This window comes from Egretta garzetta, unplaced genomic scaffold (assembly GCF_000687185.1).
Source record: "Egretta garzetta isolate BGI_Z169 unplaced genomic scaffold, ASM68718v1 scaffold447, whole genome shotgun sequence".
NCBI lineage: Eukaryota > Metazoa > Chordata > Aves > Pelecaniformes > Ardeidae > Egretta > Egretta garzetta.
In genome coordinates this window covers 704,046-710,045 of record NW_009260397.1, presented here as the reverse complement: position 1 = coordinate 710,045, position 6,000 = coordinate 704,046, and positions in this window count along the sequence as shown.

The window sequence follows — 6,000 nt, the reverse complement described above, 5'->3', positions numbered from 1 at the left end:
TCCCCCCACCCCTGGGGCTGTGTCCCACCCGTCTCCGCTCCTCTGCGAGTCATTCCTGGTCCTCCCCTTGCTGCCTGGGCTCGTCCATGGTCCCCGGTGTTTCCTTTCCCCCGGGCCCTTCCTCTGCCCCCCTGTGAGGGGGCCTCGTTACCGGGATTTGCTCAGAGCCTGTGCAGGGGGTAGCCGGGCCTGCGCTTTGATTTCATTTCTCCAATCCTCTTTCCGTTTCACTTTCCTCTTCCCCAGGCATACCGGCTTCCTGCCCTGCTTGACAGCATCTGCTTTAGGGCTTTGATTTTGGCAATGTACATAGTGTTGTCAAGTTTGACATATTCTGTCCTATGAAAACCACTGTTATTATCTTGCATCTGACTTTTTTTAGATCAAAAATGAAATGAAAATGTCGATGACTTAATGTTTTGGTTATTTTGGACAGGGACTTGCTTTCTCGCTTCTAGAGCAAGCATAATTGTAATTGGTTTCTTATCTGATGCATAAAATATTAAAAAGCAATTTGGCTTGTTGACTTTTCAGTTGTTCTTTGTGAAACAGTTGCTTTACTTGAATTACTTTGTTGCTATGCATACTTTTTCTATTTTATGGAAGGCTCTTTTACCCTATGAAAGGTAGTTATTACAGAAGTGAAAGCACTGTTCAATGCTTCTAAAGTAATGTTGAAATCCTTATTTATGAATGCTTGAAAAGCTTGATCTTGCCGCCTTGCTTGTGAGAATCAATATTTAAAAACAGACTGTCTTTTTTATGATACGTAAACAGTATGGTGTTTGACTGCAAGTGGTTTTACTGCCTAGCTGTGGGTTTACTTAAGGTGCTCTTTCAGAATTAAACTGTTATGTTATTCATGAAAGAAATACTATAATTTGTGTCTGTCAAAGCTGTGCAAACTTTCTTAGTGTTCAGAACTGATGTTTTACTTTCTGAACTTTCTGCAAAGTCATTAATCTTATTAGATTAATCCCTTGCATTTTCTTCTCCTCCTCTTCTACTCCTTCATCAAAACAAGCAAACAAAAGTGCCCTTGAATGCTGTGTAACTTTGAGGAAATAAATATGAGTAAGCAGATACAAACCTTAATGCAATAAACCTTTGTTCTTGTGTTTGCCCCTCAGGCTGTAACTGTTTTTTCTCTGAGCAATAAACAATGCTGATAAATGTTTCAATGAAAGCTTACAGCAAGAGATAAAAAAAAAATAAAATTACTACTACTGACCAATAAAATCTTTAAGGTTAATCCCATATGAAGAGATGGCAGTAATCTTAAACTTTTTATTTCTACTTTTTCACAACAAGAATTAAATGTCCTCTGTTTGTCTTTTACGTATGTGTGCAGATATCTGTATATGATCTGTATGATTTTTGTTACAGATGTATTGACACAGTCCATTTTTTTAAGACTGTGTCTGTAAGTGGTGTTTCTTCCTTGTGTTCCATCCAGTGTTATGGTATACATCATATGTTTATATTCACTATCTTGTTTAAAAAGCAAACAAACTTGTTACTGGGATAAGTGTACAATGACTACAGTGGATTTTTTTTTTAAGTGATTAATATATGCTAGATATCTGAAAACAACTTGGCTTGGTTTCATGTTAGTGAAGCTAGCCAGAGGTAGAGTTTATAATAGATAGGTTTTTTGAGAAATAGAAGCAATATATTGGCTAAAAAGACTATGCAACAAGCTCCTATTTCTTTCCGTAAGCTTCCAGTTTTGCCATTAGTGAGGCTACTGTAGCTGGTAGAAGAGGGAGGTAATTCAATTAAATATCTGAATCATCTGAAAGTTTTCTTAATTTGTGGGAAGGTTGTTCCTAACCATTACGAAAATACACTGTCATATATGTAAGTATATCTTCCAGTTCATCCTGCAAATAACAAGTGATATTTCTTTGTCAAGATGAATATTAACACTTGGTCTTAAAGGTTAACTTCAGTGTATGGAACCATTCACATAACTCATTTGAGTGCCTTGTTATAGGTTCTGGATACAGAAGTCTTAATGTATTGCTATTTCACACCTGGGTTTCCTTTACAACACTGAATTTAAGTTTTGGTTTTTTTGTTGTTGTTTTTTTTTTTTTTCTTTAAAGAGTAACATTATGTGGATGAACATTTCAGGGATGCTGTGTGGAGTAGGTATCCTAGTGAATGTGTCAGTGGTCAATGTGTATGATTTGGTTATCATCATTTGAGAGCATTTTATAACCTAAGAAGCTCCATTCAGCATTAGGTTCTTGTGCGACTGCAGGCCCAAGCAGGACTGGCATACTGTTGCTAGATCCAGGAATACCTGAGCTCAGATGACTGAGACCAGGGATCAGCTTTGGCTTATCCAAGGTTGTTCCGGAGACAACGATGATGTAGGAGTGTGAATATATACTTGTGCTTGCAGGGTACCCCTTTATTCTGGCCCTTACAGGGAGCAGGCACATACTGGTGCCTTGGGAGCCTGCTTTCTAAAGGCCTTTCCGTAATATGTTTTTAAATGTTGGTATTGCTTGAAGGACAAATCTGAACTGGCTTGTGTAGTGGTAAACTCAGTGCAAAGTTGTGTACAGTTCCTGCCCCAAGCAACTTCTCGACTATGTTAGAAGGGAATAGTGTTGAGCGTAGAGAAAGGATGTAACTTAAGTTGTGTGACAGTTGACTAATTTTGTGTTCATTTTTTTCTTGAAGTTTTGATGTGTATGTTCTTACTTAAGATTTAGCTAATGATTCAGCTAGATGAGAAGAAAGAACATGTGTGAACAGAAATAAGGATGAGATTGTGGAGAGCATGTGAAAGGGGGTAGAGGTGGAGACTGAGGAACAAGCAGGCAGGAGATCAGTGGATCACCTAAAGTTTTTTTTTTGAGTGAGGGAGGGGAAAAAAAAAGGAAGATATCTGCATTGCTGCTCTTTATGAAACATTTCACAAAACCAGTTCATAAAGCAGCCTGAATTTTATATTCCAGCCTAGGTTGTCTGATGAGAATTGGGGCAAAAAAGGCCAAGAAGGCAGATGTTTCTCCCTTCCTGGGACTGTAGAAAGTGAGGGATGCGTTTTATAAATGCTTATTTTGACACAACTGTGAACTGAAGAAGCTGCTGCCTCTGTAGTATGTCTTCATTGCAAGTGTTTGGGTTGCCATGCAGTGACCCTGATAGGGAAATCTCCCAAAGTTAAAAATAACTTGGGAAAAGTGGTTATTTTTAACCTAGGTTGTTCTTCAGTACTGCTGATGGCACAGCCACACAGACAGTTGTACTGGCATAACTTGGAAGGGGCGGCTTCTTACCTAGTCACCTCTGCTGGAGGGTATCACTTCTGCTTTGTTTTAAGCAAGAAACATTTGTTGAACTGAGTGTTACAGTGATCAAATAGTCTATTTCATGAAGCAGCGTTTGGTGTTGTTACATGGCTTAATGTGGTGTTGGCCCTGGAACTCGGTGCCCTTTTGTTTCATTGGAAGAGAGCTGATTTCACACAGTCATGGTGTGAACTGGATAGGGTAGCTGGTATAGTTTTGAAGGAGAACGTGTTTTGCAAGTTTATTCAACTAGACCAGCTGGCCCGAGTGAGAGGTTGCACGTTGCTGGGCTGGAAACAAGCTTCTTGGGAATGGAGGGGGAATTCCTGAAGCTGGTGTTGGTGTTGAATGCTTCATCTTGTGAAACCTCAACTTCGAGTGTTCTTCATGGAATAAAAAAGGCAGAGTCTTAGTGTACATCTTATGATGTGTTTAGTAAACGCTTATGAGGCAGGTGAAGGTTGAATTGGCTGGTACCGTCTCATTTTCAGAGTTTTTTGTTGACTTTGGTGTTCTGCAAGGCTATGATATGTTACTTGGTATCCTTAAACTCTATGCTAAAGCTATGGCTTTTTTTTTTTTTTTAGTAACTTTCCCAGTCTTTTAACGTAAATGTTATGTTGATTGCAGATGGATACATGAGCAAAGAACAAGTGGTGTGTTTTTCTCTTCCTTCTAGTCTAAACCTTTATTGGAATGCTAACAGATATGACATGGAGCCCTTAGAGTGGCATTATTGGTAATGCTGATGCAGTCATTATAAAATGTCTTTCACGTTCTATAACATCAAAAGGAAATGGTAGATACATATAAAAGTTAGGTAACTTCTTTGCTGTGTTTTTTTTTTTTTTCCAAGTTCCTGATACCACATTGATCACTGTCTGTGTCACAGCCTCTTTGTACTACCTACATGTTACTTCCTTCACTTGCCTCTGCTTAATCTTTTTCTTGGCTTTCTGCCTGCTCAGTTCTTGGTGCTCTTGAGATGAGAGGCATTGCCATTGTACTATGGGGCTGAGTTAAAGGAGGATTCAGAGAGCAGTGTGAATTTAGAGGCAGCCTTTCTAAAAGGGAAAGCATTAAAAAAGGGAGGTGACAATAAAAAATTGAATATAGCTTCTTCCTCTGCAGCAGAGCTTCTTTACGAGCAGCTCACTTTAAGGCTTCTTTGCTCATGGAGGAACAGTTATTCTGCATTATATTCTGGCTCCACTTCAGTTTAAGTAACCTTCACGTATAGACGGTGTTTTTCTAGTGTCTGCAAGACCACACGAACAAGCTAGCATGAGAGAGCCTTACAGCAGGTAGACATGTTCTACTGTCTTCTACTTTGCAGACTATGGCAAGTTAGGTCTATGCTACTAGGCTACTAGTTTGCAAGGTAAGGGTGTGAGTTGTGGTAGCCTAGGCTTCTGCATTTTAAGGCTATAGCATCTGCTCTTCTCACTTCTGTGACTGTGTTACTGAGTTAATTCAGGAAGCTGAACCAGCTTACTGCTCATGTTTTTTTCTGCAGGAGGTGGCAGAAATTCAGGTGGAAGAAAACAGTAAGTCCCCCTTCAGATTGGCTGAAACTTCTGGGGATCCCTACCCTACCACACATTTAAGTGTAGGGTAGTTGCTTATGCAACAGCAGTTACTGAGAAATAAGTTGTTGATATGTTAATTACAAGGTGAAAGTATTTCGTGGTAACTTATTTGTGGAATTTAGACTGTAGCTGCTAGGCTGCTTTAAAACAGAACAGGTTTTGCAGTGAAGTGAAATGTTTCCAAGAACAAGAATGCCCAGAGGGTTTGCATAGGGCTGTTCACCTGACTGAACTCGTTTTAGGATGTCTTTATCTCGTTGCATGTTTCACAGTTGCATTGCTTGCTACTTTTTGATATCCTGAGAATGCACCTTCTTTTCCACCCTCGTCCTTAGCAATGTGTGGTTTTTTTTTTTTGTTTTTTTTTGTTTTCATCTTGCATGTTCAATATGACATCCAGAGGGTAGATCTAGATCCAATTTAGTAGAGGTGTGATAGAGAGAGGACAGTAAGCCCCCATGATTCTGGCTGGTAAATGGGAAAGAACAGGAAGGGAACTGAAAGCTTTTTATTATCAAACCTGTTCTTTTTCTTCCCCTCAATTTTCTGTCAACAGGCCTTCTTTTCGTCTTACTGCTTCCCCTTCTGCTTCCATGTTGATTGTCCCCTCCCTGCCCTGCACATTGCTGTACCTCTGCTCTTCTCTGATCAATGCTCCTAGTCATTATCTTTAGAATTTTTTATTTTATGTTTTTTTTTTTTTTAATTCTTCCACCTTATGTTTGGAGGATTCTTTTGAAAATGCCTGATGCTGGGCAGGCTCAGGCCCATTGTTTGCCAAACATGGATTACATTAATCCTGTCATTCAGCTTTCCTCAAATGACAAGGTCCTGGTATTTTGTCAAAATAATACATCAGGTGGTAAAATAATGACTTGTTTAGCAGTTGTTCTTGAATGTCTGCAAAGAATATTTGTGTTGCCTTTTAGAAATTAGTTGGCTTTTTTCTCCATTATTTGAAGAAATTTTAAAGGATGGCAATTTTAAGTAATGTATGTGGTGGTGGTTGGATTTGTTTTTTTTTTAATCCTATAAATGACAGAGGGGTAAGAAGCTGTTTACAGACCTTTGTAACTACAGAAAATATTTTCTGATATCCTCAA